The sequence below is a fragment of the Triticum aestivum genome, chromosome 7B (assembly GCF_018294505.1).
Source record: "Triticum aestivum cultivar Chinese Spring chromosome 7B, IWGSC CS RefSeq v2.1, whole genome shotgun sequence".
Classification (NCBI taxonomy): Eukaryota; Viridiplantae; Streptophyta; class Magnoliopsida; order Poales; family Poaceae; genus Triticum; species Triticum aestivum.
This window is the reverse complement of record NC_057813.1, coordinates 63698926-63716941: the sequence shown is the minus strand read 5'-3', so window position 1 is coordinate 63716941 and position 18016 is coordinate 63698926.

Sequence of the window (18016 nt, the reverse complement as noted above, 5' to 3'; positions counted from 1 at the left end):
TTGCGTTGAAAACTTTCATTTTTCCTTCTAGAATTGCAATGTGTCTGGAATATCCTGACACCAACCAGATCTGAATCTCAGGCAGATATGACAGTTGGAACATTTCCCAAGAACTATAATATTGGCCTCTCCGTAACCGGTAAGTGGATGTCGTGGCCAACACACCCAGCCGGAAGACCTATTATTGTAGTATCTTGATTGAAGAAGTTGGCCACCTTCCCATAAGGATTTTGCAGGATTTACTTCCGTAGTTATGTCTTATGGATTCTTGAGCTTCCGAAGTCCTACCTGTTACTTGATGTTCCGGATACCAAACCATTTCAATAAATGGGTATGCAAGCACATCTAGGAGAACATTAGAAGTGGAGTGCTAAATGTCTCTCGGTCGATCATCCAGATTTTATTTCCTTGGCCCCGCCAAGGTGAAATCTAAGACGGTGTTATCTTCCTTTGCATCTGCATCTCTTCCACTGGTATTCATCATGGTAGTAAATTGTGTTGCCAGGATCCTTGACATGGATATTGGTAAAACCTTGATGGATATGGAAATGCTCAAGTTCTTGAGAGCACGCACACGCGCTAGGTGTTATCATCAGCACTAACTGGGACTGCTCTCAGTTTCTTCAATTATGCTATAACTTTTCAAACAGTGGACTCACTCTCCACTGTTGAGCTTCTCGCCAGTTACTAAAAACATCCCTTGTGTTGTTTTCAACAAGGTAATCCACATCATCCATTCTAATCCGGGTATGCCATTCTACCGAACCCCTCCAAATGGTCGCTCGAGAATTGCCTTAGGTTGGTATAAAAGAGTTTCAATGATCTCTGAATCAAAGGTAATTCTTTTTGCCACCTAAGGGGATATATCTACGAGTCACCATCCCTAAGGTGTCTCGTTGTGGTATCATGGTAACTCAACTCCTCGCTACGTTGACAACCGTTCACCACCCTCTTAGGTGTGGAATTGTTGTCTACCTAGTGAACCCTCGTCATCTGTTCCACTCCATTCCTCTAGATGTGTGTTTCGTGTCCCAGCTCGAGAGATGTGCTATGTCTTACTTCGTGAGTTGATCCTGAGTTGTTCAATCTTCGAGAAGATCGATCCTTCTAGAGTCTCCTTCTTGTCTCCTTGTCATGTTAGCTGGAGTTCTCAGAACAAGACGACAAGACAAAGATGGTGATCGAATCAACGCCCTTATGAAGTGCAACCTGGATCGAGAATATTGTGATAGTTTGTGTCCCTCTGTTTTCTTACCTCATGCTTGAATCTCACGACGAGATTCTTGTTTAGTGGGGGTGAGTTGTCACATCCCTAGTTCTGGTATGCACTAGGCTAGCCCTTCATGTGTGCATCATGTTTAAATTTTATTTAAGTTGAAATGGGGATTGACAAACCCTAGCACCAAAATTAAATCAAATAGGGTCAACCATAAATATTTTTAGTGAACCCAAAATGCTCTTCAGAAAAGTTCATTATTTTTGGATTGGTCTAGAACCTCTCCCAAAAATGGTGCACATTTTTCTAGGCCATTCTGGATTTTTGAATTAAATCATATGGTATTTGCATCTGGGCATTTAATTGCTAAATAATATTTTAAATGCTCAAATAATCACAAACTGAAATGTTTGTTGTTGGAAATATTCCAAACAGTGACATTGAGCAGTTTCATGATTTTTGGAAATGCCCTGGCATTTTTATTAAAGCCAAACACAATTACAGAAAATAGAAAATGGAAATAAAAGAGAAGGAGGGAACTTACCTGGCTGCAGCCCACCTGGAAGGCCCAGCACTGTGCTGGCCCATGCCAGCCAGCTCCTTCATCCTCGCCAGGCAGGCACGGAGGAGACGCCGACGAGCGCGAGCTCACCACGGCGCCACCTGCTTGCCGCTCGCGCCCGTGGACACCTGGGCAGGCTTCACGTTGCCGCCCCGACCCCATAGACACCTCACACGCCCCCTGCCTCTCTCCCTCGCCCTCTCCCGCCATGGCCGACGCTGCCGCGCCCGCGCCACCGTGAAACCCGCGTCCGCCGTCGTCCCCGCGCCATGCTGACTTGTCCAAGAGCTCCATCGTTGTCCGCAACGTCGAGCTAGCCGAGCCCCGAGCGCTCGCACGCTCTCCCTCGTCTCCATCGAGCTCGTCTTCACCGAGCACTGCCGCAGATGCCCTTCACTGTCGCTGCCGCACCAGCTCGTCCCGGACCGCGCCGTTTGCTCCTACGTGACCGCCGTGAGCTCAGCTGCCTCCCCATCCTCTCTGTTTGCCTTCTTGTGCACCGTAGCGACTGCATGAAGCTCCACCGCACGCGCCGCCACCAAGCTCGTCGCCGACGTGACTCCGGCCACCCACTGGTCACACCCCCATGTCCAACACACTCCCCGCACTCGCAGGAACCCGTAGCACCACCCCACGCGCCCCGCCGTGCCCCCTAGCACCGTGTTCGACCTTGGCCGAACTCCGACGACTACCAAGGTCGTCGCCGGCGATGTTCCCGGCCACCCCGAGCTCCACCACTGCCACCAAACGACGCGGCTAGTTCCCAGCTACCCGTAGACGTGCTCCGCCGTTGTTTTGGTCACTGGAGCACGAAACCCGCATCGCCCCACCGCGTCTAGCCTCGCCGGCGGCTAAACGCCGGCGGGTTTGACCTCATTTGACCCAGGTTGACCCAGTTTGACCCCCCCTGAGTCACTGATGAGTGGGCCCAGGCCCCAGCTAATCCTAGATTAGTTTTTATTAAGTTTAATTACTCCACCGACATTTTAGTTAGTAGTATTTTAACACTAATTAATTTAGATTAGTTAGTTAGTCACTGACGTGTGGATCCCACAGGTCAGGTTTGACCTGGCCGACCCAGTTGACCTGCTGACGTCACACCGACATCATGCTAACGCAGTAATCTGTTTTCTGGATTTTAAATAAATCTAAAATGATTTATTTCTTTCAGAAAATATCCAAAACTTCTAAAAATCATATAAAATCAACCGTAACTCCAAATGAAACAAATTATATATGAAAAATGATCAGAAAAATCCAATCTATCCATCTGTACTATTTTCATGCATGTTAGAACAACTTATAGCTGCTGTTTAGCACAAATCATATAAATAGCATTTAAACCCTCACATATGGAGTTTGAATTTGAATCTTGGATTCAAACCAACTCCATTTAACTTGCTGCTAGTTGCATTAGCTTAAACACCGACATATTGCCATGTCACATTCATGCATCATATTGTGCATTGCATTGATTGTGTTCCTACTTGTTTGCCGGTGATTGTCCCCTCTCAGTAGACGTTGCTTCGACGATGTGATCGATGACACCGATGAAGAACTATGTTATCTTCAGAAGTGCCAGGCAAGCAAAACCCCCTTGTTCATTCCAATACAATCCCACTCTCTCGCTCCTGCTCTCTTTTACTGCATTAGGACAACAACGATTCAACGGTTACATGTTGTGGTAGTTGAACCCCTTTCCTCTGCATGACCTATCATTGCCACAGTAAATAGATGAAACCCACTAGCATGAGTAGGAGTTGTTTGAGCCCTGATGTGCCTACTCATTCATGCTTGTTTGTCATGCCTGCTACTGCTTAGAGTTGAGTCAGGTCTGATTCATCGGGGATGAATTGGAAGTGTGTGAACATGTCCTACTGTGTGTGGTCTAAGTGTGTGAACGTGATTTGGTAAAGGTAGCGGTGAGATGCCATGTAGGAGTCCATGGTGGGTTGTCTCATTGCAGCCGTCCTCAGGAACTGAGTTCTGTGTTTGTGATCCATGAACAGCTACTACCACGCATTGGAATGCTTAAGTGCCCCTCTCGACTTATTAATCAATCTGATCTCTGTCGAGGAGTTGCAACTAGTTTCTGGTGTTTGTAGGTAGTGTTAGTAGTCTACCAAGTGGCACCCGGTACAGGTGGGCTTGGGACAGACTAGGCACAGTGACCCGATGTACCAAGTGGCACCCGGATGGTGGGCTTGGGAACCCTGCACACATCGTTTGGGGCCGTGAGCGACACCCCGGCCGGATCTCCTTGCGGATGGAATCCGAATAGGCGATAAACCTGGACGAGAGACTTGTGTGGTTAGTCAGGTCGTGGCTGACACCCTCGCCGGGCTTCCGCTTGAAGGTTGCCGAGTACATGTCGTGTAAACGGTGGTAAGTGGTGAGAGCGTGTGTGAAGAAGTACACCCCTGCAGGGTTAATATGATCTATTCGAATAGCCGTGTCCGCGGTAAAGGACTTCTAGGTTGCCTGTACAGTTCATAGACAAGTGAAAGTGGATACTCTAAAATACGCAAGATAAGCGTGAGTGCTATGCATGGCATTCTCGTAGGGAGACGGGAGCGGATCCATAGTGGTGTATTGATATGGTGAATATGTGGACTCGTGTGTGCTACCTCAAAGAGTTACTTGCAGTCGTAGTTCAGGATAGCCACCGAGTCAAAGCTGGCTTGCTGCAGTTAAACCCCACCACCCCTTTGTTGATAATGGTGCATATGTAGTTAGTTATGATGTAAGTCTTGCTGGGTACATTTGTACTCACGTTGCTTAATTTATGTTTTTGCAGAGAGACTTCAATCTCACTAGTAGTACCGCTTGGACTTTGATGTTTAGCTTGTTACCTCAGCTACGATCTTGTGCCCTCGGCAGGGTCTGGTAGATAGACAGGCTCCCCAGCCTTTTTCATGTGTAGATGTCTGTACTCAGACATGTTAAGCTTCCGCATGTGCTTTGACTTGTATACTCTGGTTGTTGGGTCATGGGACCCATGTTTGTAATATCTCGCTCCTCGGAGCCTATTGAATAAAATACTTGAGATGTAGAGTCATGTTCTGATGCCATGTTGTATTTGCACATATCGAGCATATTGTATGTATGTTATTGAAATGCTTGGTATGTGGGGGATCTGACTATCTAGTTGTTTATCCTTGGTAGCCTCTCTTACCGGGAAATGTCTCCTAATGCTTCCACTGAGCCTTGGTAGCTTGCTACTGCTCCAGAACACTTAGGCTGGCCGGCATGTGTCCTTCTTCGTTCCTGTGTCTGTCCCTTCGGGGAAATGTCACGCGGTGTCTACCGGAGTCCTGTTAGCCTGCTACAGCCCGATTTACCGGAGTCCTGCTAGCCCAGTTGCTACAGCCCGGATTCACTCATTGATGACCAACACGTTCGTTGCTGGGTCATGTATGCATGTCCCTGTAAGTTAGTGCCACTTGGGGTTCACGACTAGCCATGTCAGCCCGGGTTCTTTGTCATATGGATGCTAGCGGCACTATCATATACGTGAGCCAAAAGGCGCAAACGGTCCTGGGCCAGGTAAGGTGGCACCCGTGGGAATACCGTGCGTGAGGCCGCAAAGTGATATGATGTGTTACATGTTAGATTGGTGTGACTTAGGATTGGGGTCCTGACAGATGAACTCGATGAGCGCACTTTCCTATTTGGGATCCAGATTGGCACTGATACTAAATTGTTTAGAAGAATCGCCAGGAACAAAGTCAACCATCTTGGTGTCATGAGCCGACTTAAACTTCGTCTTCGGTTCATGTTTTGTGGTGGGCTTCTTCAAGGACGTCGTGTCTACTGGGTCGACATTGTATTTATAAAACTTTAACTCTTCTGCAGCACAGACCGACTTAGCATAAGCCGCGTCGCCTTCCTCACACTCCAAAGCCACCTTTCGACTACCATGAATCATAATGGTCCCTTTATGACCCGGCATCTTCAGCTGCAGATAAACATAACACGGCCGAGCCATGAATTTGGCATAAGCCGGTCGCCCAAACAAAGCATGATACGAGCTCCTTATCTTGACCACCTCAAAAGTTAACTTCTCAGCCCTGGAATCGTACTCATACCCAAAGGCTACCTCTAGCTCAATCTTGCCCACTGGGTATGCCGACTTACCAGGAACCATGCCGTGGAAAATAGTATTGGATTGCTTAAGATTCTTATCAGTTAACCCCATACGACGGAAGGTCTCATAATAAAGGATATTGATGCTGCTGCCTCCATCCATGAGTACCTTAGTGAACTTGTACCCCCCAACTTGAGGTGCCACCACCAAAGCCAAGTGACCCGGGTTGTCAACCCGGGGTGGGTGATCCGCCCGACTCCATGTAATGGGCTGCTCAGACCATTGCAAGTACTGGGGAACTACCGGCTCAACGGCGTTCACTGCCCTCTTGTGAAGCTTCTGGTCCCGTTTGCATAAACTCGTGGTGAAGACATGATACTGCCCACTATTTAACTGCTTTGCATGACTTTGATACCCTGACTGATGCTGCTGTTACTGACCCCCTTGGCCAGATTGCTGATTATAACCACCTTGGCTACCTTGATTAAAACCTCCTTGATTATTCTGGTGGCCCTGAAAGCCGGAACTAGAACCGCCACTTCCATTATTCGGACCATGAAAACCGCCGCCCGGCCCATGATTGCCATCAAACATGTTAGAATTCTTGAAAGCTCTCATGATCGTGCAATCCTTCCACAGGTGAGTAGTTGGCTTCTCTTGAGTGTCGTGCTTCGGGCAGGGTTCATTTAACAACTGCTCGAGAGTGGGACCTGACCCGCCAGACCGAGGAGGTAGCCTCCCCTTGCGTCGCTGATTGTTGCCCTGTGCATAGGTATTAACCACAAACTCCAAGCTACAATCAGCCTTACGTTTGTTATTTCCCCCTTGATTCGCCAGGTTATGCTGCGAGCCCTTCGCGTTGCCGTTCTTCTTTCCCTTCCCTGCCTTCTCATTGTCAGACTCGGGATCCTTGGTACTATCAAAGTCAGCATATTTGACTAGAGCCGCCATTAGCTGGCCCATGTCATTACAATCGTGGTTGAGCCGCCCCAGCTTCATATTCAGAGGCTCAAATAGTCAAGTCCACAATCAACATGGGCTCCTTGCATGTGTCTTTAAAGTTCTAGATAAACCTCCCCTTTAACTCTGCCCATGAGCCAATGGAATTAGGTGGCAACACTTTCAACCAGTTACAAGCTATTCCATCCAGCATCATGGTGAAGTACTTGGCCATTGCAACATCACTGACTTCCGGTAGCTCCATGGCCATCTCGTAACTCTCAATCCATGCCCCAGGCTGTAAATCGGCCGTGTAATTAGGCACCTTACGAGGCCCCTTGAAGTCCTTGGGCAAACAGTCATTATGCAGAGCCGGTACCAAACAAGGTACACCTCCAGTCCTAGTGGCCAAACATGCCTCAATTGACGTCGTCGGATAAACCGGCAGGGCCTGATAAGCCGCCTGCTAAGTGGCCATTTCAGCCGCCTATTGAGCCGCCAGCTGAGCTGATTGCTGAGCCGCCTGCTCAATTTGCTGGCGCACTCTGTCCTGATTACGCACATTAGGAGCTCCACCCCCTGTCGGGTCGTGCCCGCGTGGCTGATCATGGCGTTGGGCATTACTTGAAACGACCAGCGAGTCTAGGTGCCTGCTATAACTCTTGCTCCGGCTTGGACGTGGGGTTGAATGAACCCTATATCTACTGTAAGAATATGCCTCCTGCTGTGCCAAAGCTGTGTGAAGAAGTTCTCTGACCCTTCGTGTTTGAACCGGCGTTGGTGAATTGCCATCTGCTGGGAGAGCCGCCAGTCGTGCTGCCGCCGCGATCATGTTCTCCAGTGGGTTAGAATAATGACCCGATGGTATGGTGTCGGCACATAAGGAGGCGGAGTAGTGTTCAGACGTGGGGGCTCCATAACTAGTGGCTGAACCGGCGTGTCGGCCCTAGGCGCTGCAACCCGGTTCACCTCCGGCGGGTTACTGGGGCCTACTCCGGGTGTGTGAAAAAGGTTTCTAGGGTAATAAACCGGAGGCAGACGAGATTGAGCCTTCTGGTACCTTCTCCTCATAACCTCATTTGATGCGTTCTGATCCATCTTGAGCTGAAAAGCCTATGACTGAATCTACTGAGCTCGAGCGTCCAGAGCCGCCAGCTCTGCGGTCATCCTGACGTCTTCCGCTGCCAGGTCTTCTTTAGCTTATGCTATGTCCAGCTTTAACTGTGCCATTTCCGCATCATGTTGAGTCTGATCCGTTGGGATGACCATGACGGTTAATAGGGTTATCATCTTGTCCATGAGATCTATCAGCACCTGAGCCAGCGGGCGCGCAGGGCCTCCCGCCCCGGCTACCGCTGATCCGAAGGTTATGGCTGTCGCAGCCGTAGAGTTTTGACCGGGTTGTATGCCAACCAGGAAGATCCCAACTAGGCTCGGTGATGTCTACTACACAACCTTCTTCTTGTAGACGTTGTTGGGCCTGCAAGTGCACAGGTTTGTAGGACAGTAGAAAATTTCCCTCAAGTGGATGACCTAAGGTTTATCAATCCGTTGGAGGCATAGGATGAAGATGGTCTCTCTCAAACAACCCTGCAACCAAATAACAAAGAGTCTCTTGTGTCCCCAACACACCCAATACAAATGGTAAATTGTATAGGTGCACTAGTTCGGCGAAGAGATGGTGATACAAGCGCAATATGGATGGTAGATAAAGGTATTTGTAATCTGAAATAATAAAAACAGCAAGGTAACAAGTGATAAAAGTGAGCGTAAACGGTATTGCAATGATAGGAAACAAGGCCTAGGGTTCATACTTTCACTAGTGCAAGTTCTCTCAACAATAATAACATAGATAGATCATATAACAAGCCCTCAACATGCAACAAAGAGTCACTCCAAAGCCACTAATAGCGGAGAACAAACATAGAGATTATGGTAGGGTAGGAAACCACCTCAAAGTTATCCTTTTTGTTCTATCTATTCAAGAGTTCATACTAGAATAACACCTTAAGACACAAATCAACCAAAACCCTAATGTCACCTAGATACTCCATTGTCACCTCAAGTATCCGTGGGCATGATTATACGATATGCGTCACACAATCTCAGATTCATCCAACCAACATAAAAGTACTTCAAAGAGTGCCCCAAAGCTACTACCGGAGAGTCAAGAAAGTGTGCCAACCCCTATGCATAGGTTCATGGGTGGAACCCTCAAATTGGTCACCAAAACATACATCAAGTGGCACATGATATCCCATTGTCACCACAGATAATCACGGAAATACATACATCAAATGTTCTCATAAAATACTCAATCCGATAAGATAACTTCAAAGGGGAAACTCAATTCATCACAAGAGAGTAGAGGAGGAGAAACATCATAAGATCCAACTACAATAGCAAAGCTCGGGATACATCAAGATCGTGCCATAGAGGGGACACGAGAGAGAACACGAGAGAGATAGAGAGAGAGAGATCAAACACATAGCTACTGGTACACACCCTCAGCCCCGAGGGTGAACTACTCCCTCCTCATCATGGATAGCGCCGGGATGATGAAGATGGCCTCCGGTGATGGGATCCCCCTCCGGCAGGGTGCCGGAACAGGGTCACGATTGGTTTTTGGTGGCTACAGAGGCTTGCGGCGGCGGAACTCCCGATCTATCTTCTGTTCTGGAAGTTTTTGGGTACGTAGGTATATATGGGTGCAGGAAGTACGTCGGTGGAGCTACGGGGGTCCCACGAGGCAGGGGGCGCGCCCCCCACCCTCGTGAGCACGTCCCATATCTCCTGGTGTGCACTCCAAGTCCATCGGGTGGCTTTCGTTCCAAAAATAACTTCTCCAGTTGATTTCGTTCCGTTTTGACTCCGTCTGATATCCGTTTTCCTCGAAACACTGAAATGGGCATAAAACAGCAAATCTGGGCTGGGCCTCCGGTTAATAGGTTAGTCCCAAAAATAATATAAAAGTGGATAATAAAGCCCGATATTGCCTAAAACAGTAGATAAAGTAGCATGGAGCAATCAAAAATTATAGATACGTTGGAGACGTATCAAGCATCCCCAAGCTTAATTCGTGCTCATCCTCGAGTAGGTAAATGATAAAAAAGAATTTTTGATGCGGAGTGCTACTTGGCATAATTTCAATGTAAATCTCCTTAATTGTGGCATGAATATTCAGATCCGAAAGGTTCAAGAGAAAAGTTCATATTGACAAAGTAATAATACTTCAAGCATACTAATCAAAGCAATCATGTCTTCTCAAAATAGCATGGCAAAAGAAAGTTCATCCCTACAAAATCATATAGTTAGGCTATGCTTCATTTTCGTCACACAAAGATGTTCCCAACTTCTATACCCCCGATGACAAGCCAAGCAATTGTTTCATACTTAAATAATCTCAAACTTTTTCAACCTTCACGCAATACATGAGCGTGAGCCATGGATATAGCACTATGGGTGGAATAGAATATGATGATGGGGATTGTGTGGAGAAAACAAAAAAGGAGAAAGTCTCACATTGACGAGGATAATCAACGGGCTATGGATATGCCCATCAATTGATGTCAACATGAGGAGTAGGGATTGCCATGCAACGGATGCACTAGAGCTATGAATGCTCAACAAAAGAAAACTAGTGGGTATGCATCCAACTTGCTTGCTCATGAAGACCTAGGGCATTTGAGAATGCCCATCGTAGGAATATACAAGCCAAGTTCTATAATGAAAAATTCCCACTAGTATATGAAAGTGATAACACATGAGACTCTCTACATGAAAAGCATGGTGCTACTTTGAAGCACAATATATGAGACTCACTACATGAAGAACCAGGTGCTACTTTGAAGCAAGAGTGTGGAAAAGAGATAGTAGCATTGCCCTTTTTATTTATTTTTTTTGTTTTTTTGGGCCTTTCTTTTTGGCCTTTCTCTTTTTTTTATTTGGGCAATGCTCTAATAATGATGATCACCACACTTCTATTGATTACAACACAAGGATTACAACTCGAAACTTAGAACAAGATATGAGTCTATATGAATGCCTTCGGCGGTGTGCCGGGATGGTGCAATGAATCAAGAGTGACATGTATGAAAAATAATGCATGGTGGCTTTGCCACAAATACGATGTCAACTACATGATCATGCAATGGCAATATGACAAAAGTAATGTATGTCATGATGATGATGATGGAAGTTGCATGGCAATATATCTCGGAATGGCTATGGAAATGCCATAATAGGTAGGTATGGTGGCTGTTTTGAGGAAGATATAAGGAGGTTTATGTGTGATAGAGCGTATCGTATCACGGGGTTTGGATGCACAGGCGAAGTTTGCGCCAACTCTCAAGGTGAGAAAGGGCAATGCACGGTATCGAAGAGGCTAGCAGAGATGGAAAGGTGAGGGTGCGTATAATCCATGGACTTACATTAGTCAAAAGAACTCATATACTTATTGCAAAGATTTAGAAGTCATCAAAAATCAAGTACTACGTGGATGCTCCTAGGGGGATAGATTGGTACGAAAATACCATCGCTCGTCCCCGACCTCCACTCATAAGGATGCACAAGCCAGGTACACTTCATGTTTCAAATTTGTTACAGAACTTTAACCATACGTGCATGCTACGGGACTTGTAAACTTCAACACAAGCATTTCTCAAATTCATAATCACCCAACTAGCACGACTTTTATATTATCACCTCCATATCTCAAAACAATTATCAAGCATCAAACTTATCTTAGTATTCAACGCACTCAAAAGAAAGTTTCACATATCTTGAATACCAAGTATATTAACATTAAGCAATTACCATGATATTAACGACTCTCAAAATAATCTAAGTGAAGCATGAGAGATCAAAAGTTTCTTTAAAACAAATCCACCACCGTGCTCTAAAATATATAAGTGAAGTACTAGAGCAAAAATTATCACGCTCAAAAGATATAAGTGAAGCACTATGAGCGAAATTATCAAGCTCAAAAGATATAAGTGAAGCACATAGAGTATTCTAACAAATTCCAATTCATGTATGGCTCTCTCAAAAGGTGTGTACAGAAAGGATAATTGTGGTAAACTAACAAGCAAATACACAAATAATACAAGACGCTCCAAGCAAAACACATATCATGTTGGTGAATAAAAATATAGCTCCAAGTAAATTACCGATGGAAGTGGACGAAAGAGGGGATGCCTTACGGGGCATCCCCAAGCTTTGACTTTTTGGTGTCCTTGGATTATCTTGGGGGTGCCATGGGCATCCCCAAGCTTAGGCTCTTGCTACTCCTTGTTCCATAATCCATCAAAAGAATTCACCCAAAACTTGAAAACTTCACAACACAAAACTCAACAGAAATCTCGTGAGCTCCGTTAGTATAAGAAAATAAAACCACCACTTAGGTACTGCAATTAATTCATTATAAATTCATATTGGTGTAATATCTACTGTATTCTAACTTCTCTGTGGTTCATACCACTTAATACTAGCCATAGATGCATCAAAATAAGCAAACAACACATAGAAAACAGAATCTGTCAAAAAGAGAACAGTCTGTAGTAATCTGTATAAAACGTATACTTCTGGAACCCCAAAAATTATGAAATAAATTGGTGAACCTGAGGAATTTGTCTATTAATCATCTTCAAAAAGAATCAACCTAAAAGCACTCTCCAGTAAAAAATGGCAGCTATTCTCGTGAGCGCTAAAGTTTCTGTTTTTCACAGCAAGATCACATAAACTTCACCCAAGTCTTCCCAAAGGTTCTACTTGGCACTTTATTGAAACAAAAGCTATAAAACATGATTAATACAGTAGCATAATCATGTGGACACACAAAAACGGTAAGGTTAAATATTGGGTTGTCTCCCAACAAGCGCTTTTCTTTAATGCCTTTCTAGCTAGGCATGATGATGGCAATGATGCTCACATAAAAGATAAGAATTGAAACATAACGGGAGCATCATGAAGCATATGACTAGCACATTTAAGCCTAACCCACTTCTTATGCATAGGGATTTTGTGAGCAAACAACTTATGGGAACAATAATCAACTAGCATAGGAAGGTACAACAAGCATAGCTTCAAGAATTTAAGCACATAAGGAGGAAACTTGACATTATTGCAATTCCTACAAGCATATGTTCCTCTCTCATAATAATTTTCAGTAGCATCATGAATGAATTCAACAATATAACCAGCACCCAAAACATTCTTTTCATGATCTACAAGCATAGAAGATTTACTACTCTCTTCATGAGCAAAATTCTTCTCATTTGGAATGGTGAGTGTATCATAAAAGACTTGAACACTAAAAATTGTTTCCACATTAAAAGAGTAATGTTCAGAAAAAGGGAAATCATAATCATGACAAGATTTGTAAATATAATCATCACTACTTTTTATAGCATAAGTTTCCTCACAATAATCATCATAAGCAGCAACTTTCTTCTCATCATAATCGATTGAAACCTCTCCCAAGATAGTGGAATCACTAAATAAAGTTGACACTCTTCCAAATCCACTTTCATATTCATCACAATAACATTCAACATCCTCCAAAATAGTGGGATCACTACTTCATAAAGTGGACACTCTTCCAAACCCACTTTCATTAATATAATCATCATAAATAGGAGGCATGCTTTCATCATAATAAATATTCTCATCAAAACTTGGGGGACAAAAAATATCATATTCATCAAACATAGCTTCCCCAAGCTTGTGGCTTTGCATGTCATTAGCATCATGGATATTCAAGGAATTCATACTAACAACATTGCAATCATGCTCATCATTCACATATTTAGTGCCAAACAATTTAGAGATTTCTTCTTCTAGCACTTGAGCACAATTTTATTTTCCATCATACTCACGAAAGATATTAAAAAGATGAAGCGTATGAGACAAACTTAACTCCATTTTTTTGTAGTTTTCTTTTATAAAATAAACTAGTGCTAAAACAAGAAACAAAAAGATTCGATTGCAAGATCTAAAGATATACCTTCAAGCGCTAACCTCCCCGGCAACGGCGCCAGAAAAGAGCTTGATGTATACTACACAACCTTCTTCTTGTAGACGTTGTTGGGCCTGCAAGTGCACAGGTTTGTAGGACAGTAGCAAATATCCCTCAAGTGGATGACCTAAGGTTTATCAATCCATAGGAGGCGTAGTATGAAGATGGTCTCTCTCAAACAACCCTGCAACCAAATAACAAAGAGTCTCTTGTGTCCCCAACACACCCAATACAATGGTAAATTGTATAGGTGCACTAGTTCGGCGAAGAGATGGTGATAAAAGTGCAATATGGATGGTATATAAAGGTATTTGTAATCTGGAATAATAAAAATAGCAAGGTAACAAGTGATAAAAGTGAGCGCAAACGGTATTTCAATGATAGGAAACAAGGCCTAGGGTTCATACTTTCACTAGTGCAAGTTCTCTCAACAATAATAACATAGATAGATCATATAACAAGCCCTCAACATGCAACAAAGAGTCACTCCAAAGCCATTAATAGTGGAGAACAAACGTAGAGATTATGGTAGGGTACGAAACCACCTCAAAGTTATCCTTTCTGTTCTATCTATTCAAGAGTTCATACTAGAATAACACCTTAAGACACAAATCAACCAAAACCCTAATGTCACCTAGATACTCCATTGTCACCTCAAGTATCCGTGGGCATGATTATACGATATGCGTCACACAATCTCAGATTCATCCAACCAACATAAAAGTACTGCAAAGAGTGCCCCAAAGCTACTACCGGAGAGTCAAGAAAGTGTGCCAACCCCTATGCATAGGTTCATGGGTGGAACCCTCAAATTGGTCACCAAAACATACATCAAGTGGCACATGATATCCCATTGTCACCACAGATAATCACGGAAAGATATACATCAAATGTTCTCATAAAATACTCAATCCGATAAGATAACTTCAAAGGGGAAACTCAATTCATCACAAGAGAGTAGAGGAGGAGAAACATCATAAGATCCAACTAAAATAGCAAAGCTCGGGATACATCAAGATCGTGCCATAGAGGGGACACGAGAGAGAGAGAGAGAGAGAGAGAGAGAGATCAAACACATAGCTACTGGTACATACCCTCAGCCCCGAGGGTGAACTACTCCCTCCTCGTCATGGATAGCACCGGGATGATGAAGATGTCCTCCGATGATGGGATCCCCCTCCGGCAGGGTGCCGGAACAGGGTCCTGATTGGTTTTTGGTGGCTACAGAGGCTTGCGGCGGCGGAACTCCCGATCTATCTTCTATTCTGGAAGTTTTTGGGTACGTAGGTATATATGGGTGCAGGAAGTACGTCGGTGGAGCTACAGGGGTCCCACGAGGCAGGGGGCGCGCCCAGGAGGGCGCGCCCCCACCCTCGTGAGCACCTCCCGTATCTCCTGACATGCACTCCAAGTCCATCGGGTGGCTTTCCTTCCAAAAATAACTTCTCCAATTGATTTTGTTCCGTTTTGACTCCGTCTGATATTCCTTTCCTCGAAACACTGATATAGGCATAAAACAGCAAATTTGGGCTGGGCCTCCGGTTAATAGGTTAGTCCCAAAAATAATATAAAAGTGGATAATAAAGCCCAATATTGCCTAAAACAGTAGATAAAGTAGCATGGAGCAATCAAAAATTATAGATACGTTGGAGACGTATCACTCGGCGGCTCAAAGGGGTCCGGAATACTACTGTCATCGGAACAACCCCCAAGCACGTTGCCTTGCAGTTGATATAACGAATCGGTCTCACCCGTGGACAACTCACCATCAGAATAGATGGTCGTCTCACCGCCAGACACGGATCCTTCCGAAGGTTCCCCTTCATGGATGCATCCCATGAAGGCACGCCTCACGGCGGGCTGAGCCTGGGCTGGTCTCGCACGCTGATTCGTTTCGATGTCGGTGCAGATGTCCGGTTTAGGGCCCGGCTCACCGATCTTGCCGATGAAGACGTGGATTCCTCCGAAGGGGACCCGGTACCCGTACTCAATTGAGCCGGCGTCGGGGCCCCAGCCTACGTCGTTGATGTAGAGCTTGCCGCAACGACTCTTGGTCATTCGGCCCACAGCGTATCCTTTGAGCCCTTCAAAGCTGCCCTTCAAGAACTCAAATCCACCATGAGCTGCCCCCACGGTGGGCGCCAACTGTCGTGGAATTATCACGTCAGATGTCCTATTATAAGGACTTAGTCATTGAGCCATCCCAACTAGGAAGATTAAAGGGGTTAAACGGGACAAAGGACACGGAGTTTATACTGGTTCGGCCCTTGCGGTGAAGGTAAAATCCTACGGTCTAGTTTTGGGTGGTATTGCTTATGTCTCAATTACCAGGGAGTGATTCTTCTTGACCTAGTTTTTGATCTGTAGTTATTTTCCCTAAACAGCCGCCGGGTCATCCCTTTATATACAAAGGTTGACGCCCAGCGGCTCACAGACTCCCGGCCGGCTCATAAACAATGTCTGGCTCGGTCTCTTTCTATTCCTTCCTTACAATACAAGTTACATACATATGGCGGTTTATCTCTACGAGCCTTAAGTCACCTCAGGGCCTTGGGCCTTTAACTGAACCACCATCTTCAAGTGTCTTCAGTGGGCTTCGTCATAGGTGTGGCCCGGCCCCTCCTGGGCCGGTCATACCTAATAGTTATATCCCCAACACTCTCCGAGCAATTGGTTCTATCCTTCCTCTCTCTCTTTACTTATAGTTTGTCTTCATGAAGTATTTGCCCTCTTGCCTGATCTGATTGACTTCACTGTGTGAAGGCTGTGTACTGTTTGGCTTCGTACTATCTTCCATCCTGATCCACACTACCTAGCTGCTGATAGTCTTCATGCTTTCACTACATTGCTTACTTGACTATGGCCTGTCTAGTGTAGTCTACCTTCCGTTGCATATCAATAGGTTCATTTCTATTGTTTGTCTTCAAAGCACTCATATTTTGAAGACTTTCATAAAAAGCACCTATTCACCCCCCCCCCTCTAATCAAATACTAGCAATTTCAAGGGAGACATAGGGATTTGCAAAATACATACGGATCTGAATATAGCAGACCCATTGACTAAGCCTCTTCCATGAGCAAAACATGATCAGCACCAAGACTCCATGGGTGTTAGAATCATTACAATGTAATCTTGATTATTTACTCTAGTTCAAGTGGGAGACTGAAGAAAATATGCCCTAGAGGCAATAATAAAGTTGTTATTTTATATTTCCTTATTCATGATAAATGTTTATTATTCATGCTAGAATTGTATTGATAGGAAACCTAAATACATGTGCGAATACATAGACAAACACTGCATCCCTAGTGAGCCTCTACTTGACTAGCTCGTTGATCCAAGATGGTTAAGGTTTCCTAACCATGGACATGAGTTGTCATTTGATAACGGGATCACATCATTAGGAGAATGATGTGATGGACAAGACCCATTCGTTAGCTTAGCATATTGATTTATCAGTTTTATTGCTATTGCTTTCTTCATGTCAAATACATATTCCTTTGACTACGAGATTATCCAACTCTCGGATACCATAGCATGCCTTGTGTGCTATAAAATGTCACAACGTAACTTGGTTATTATAAAGATGCTCTACAGGTATCTCCGAAGGTGTTTGTTGAGTTGGCATAGATCGAGATTAGGATTTGTCACTCCGAGTATCGGAAAGGTATCTCTGGGCCCTCTCGATAATACACATCATAAGAAGCCTTGCAAGCAAAGTGACTAATGAGTTAGTTGCAGGATGATGTATTACGGAACGAGTAAAGAGACTTTCCGATCATGAGATTGAACTAGGCATGAAGATACCGATGATCGAATCTTGGGCAAGTATTATACCGACGACAAAGGGAATAACGTATGTTGTCATAACGTTCGACCGATAAAGATCTTCATAGAATATGTGGGAGCCAATATGAGCGCCCAGGTTCTGCTATTGGTTATTGAACGGAGAGGTGTCTCGGTCATGTCTACATAGTTCTCAAACCCGTAGGGTCCGCACGCTTAACATTCGATGATGATATAATATTATATGGGTAATGTGATTTGCTGACCGAATGTTGTTCGGAGTACGGGATGATATCACAGACATGACGAGGAGTCTCGATGTGGTCGAGAGGTAAAGATTGATATATAGGACGATGGTATTCGGACGCCAGACACCAAAAGTGTTCCGGAGTATATCAGGTATTTATCGG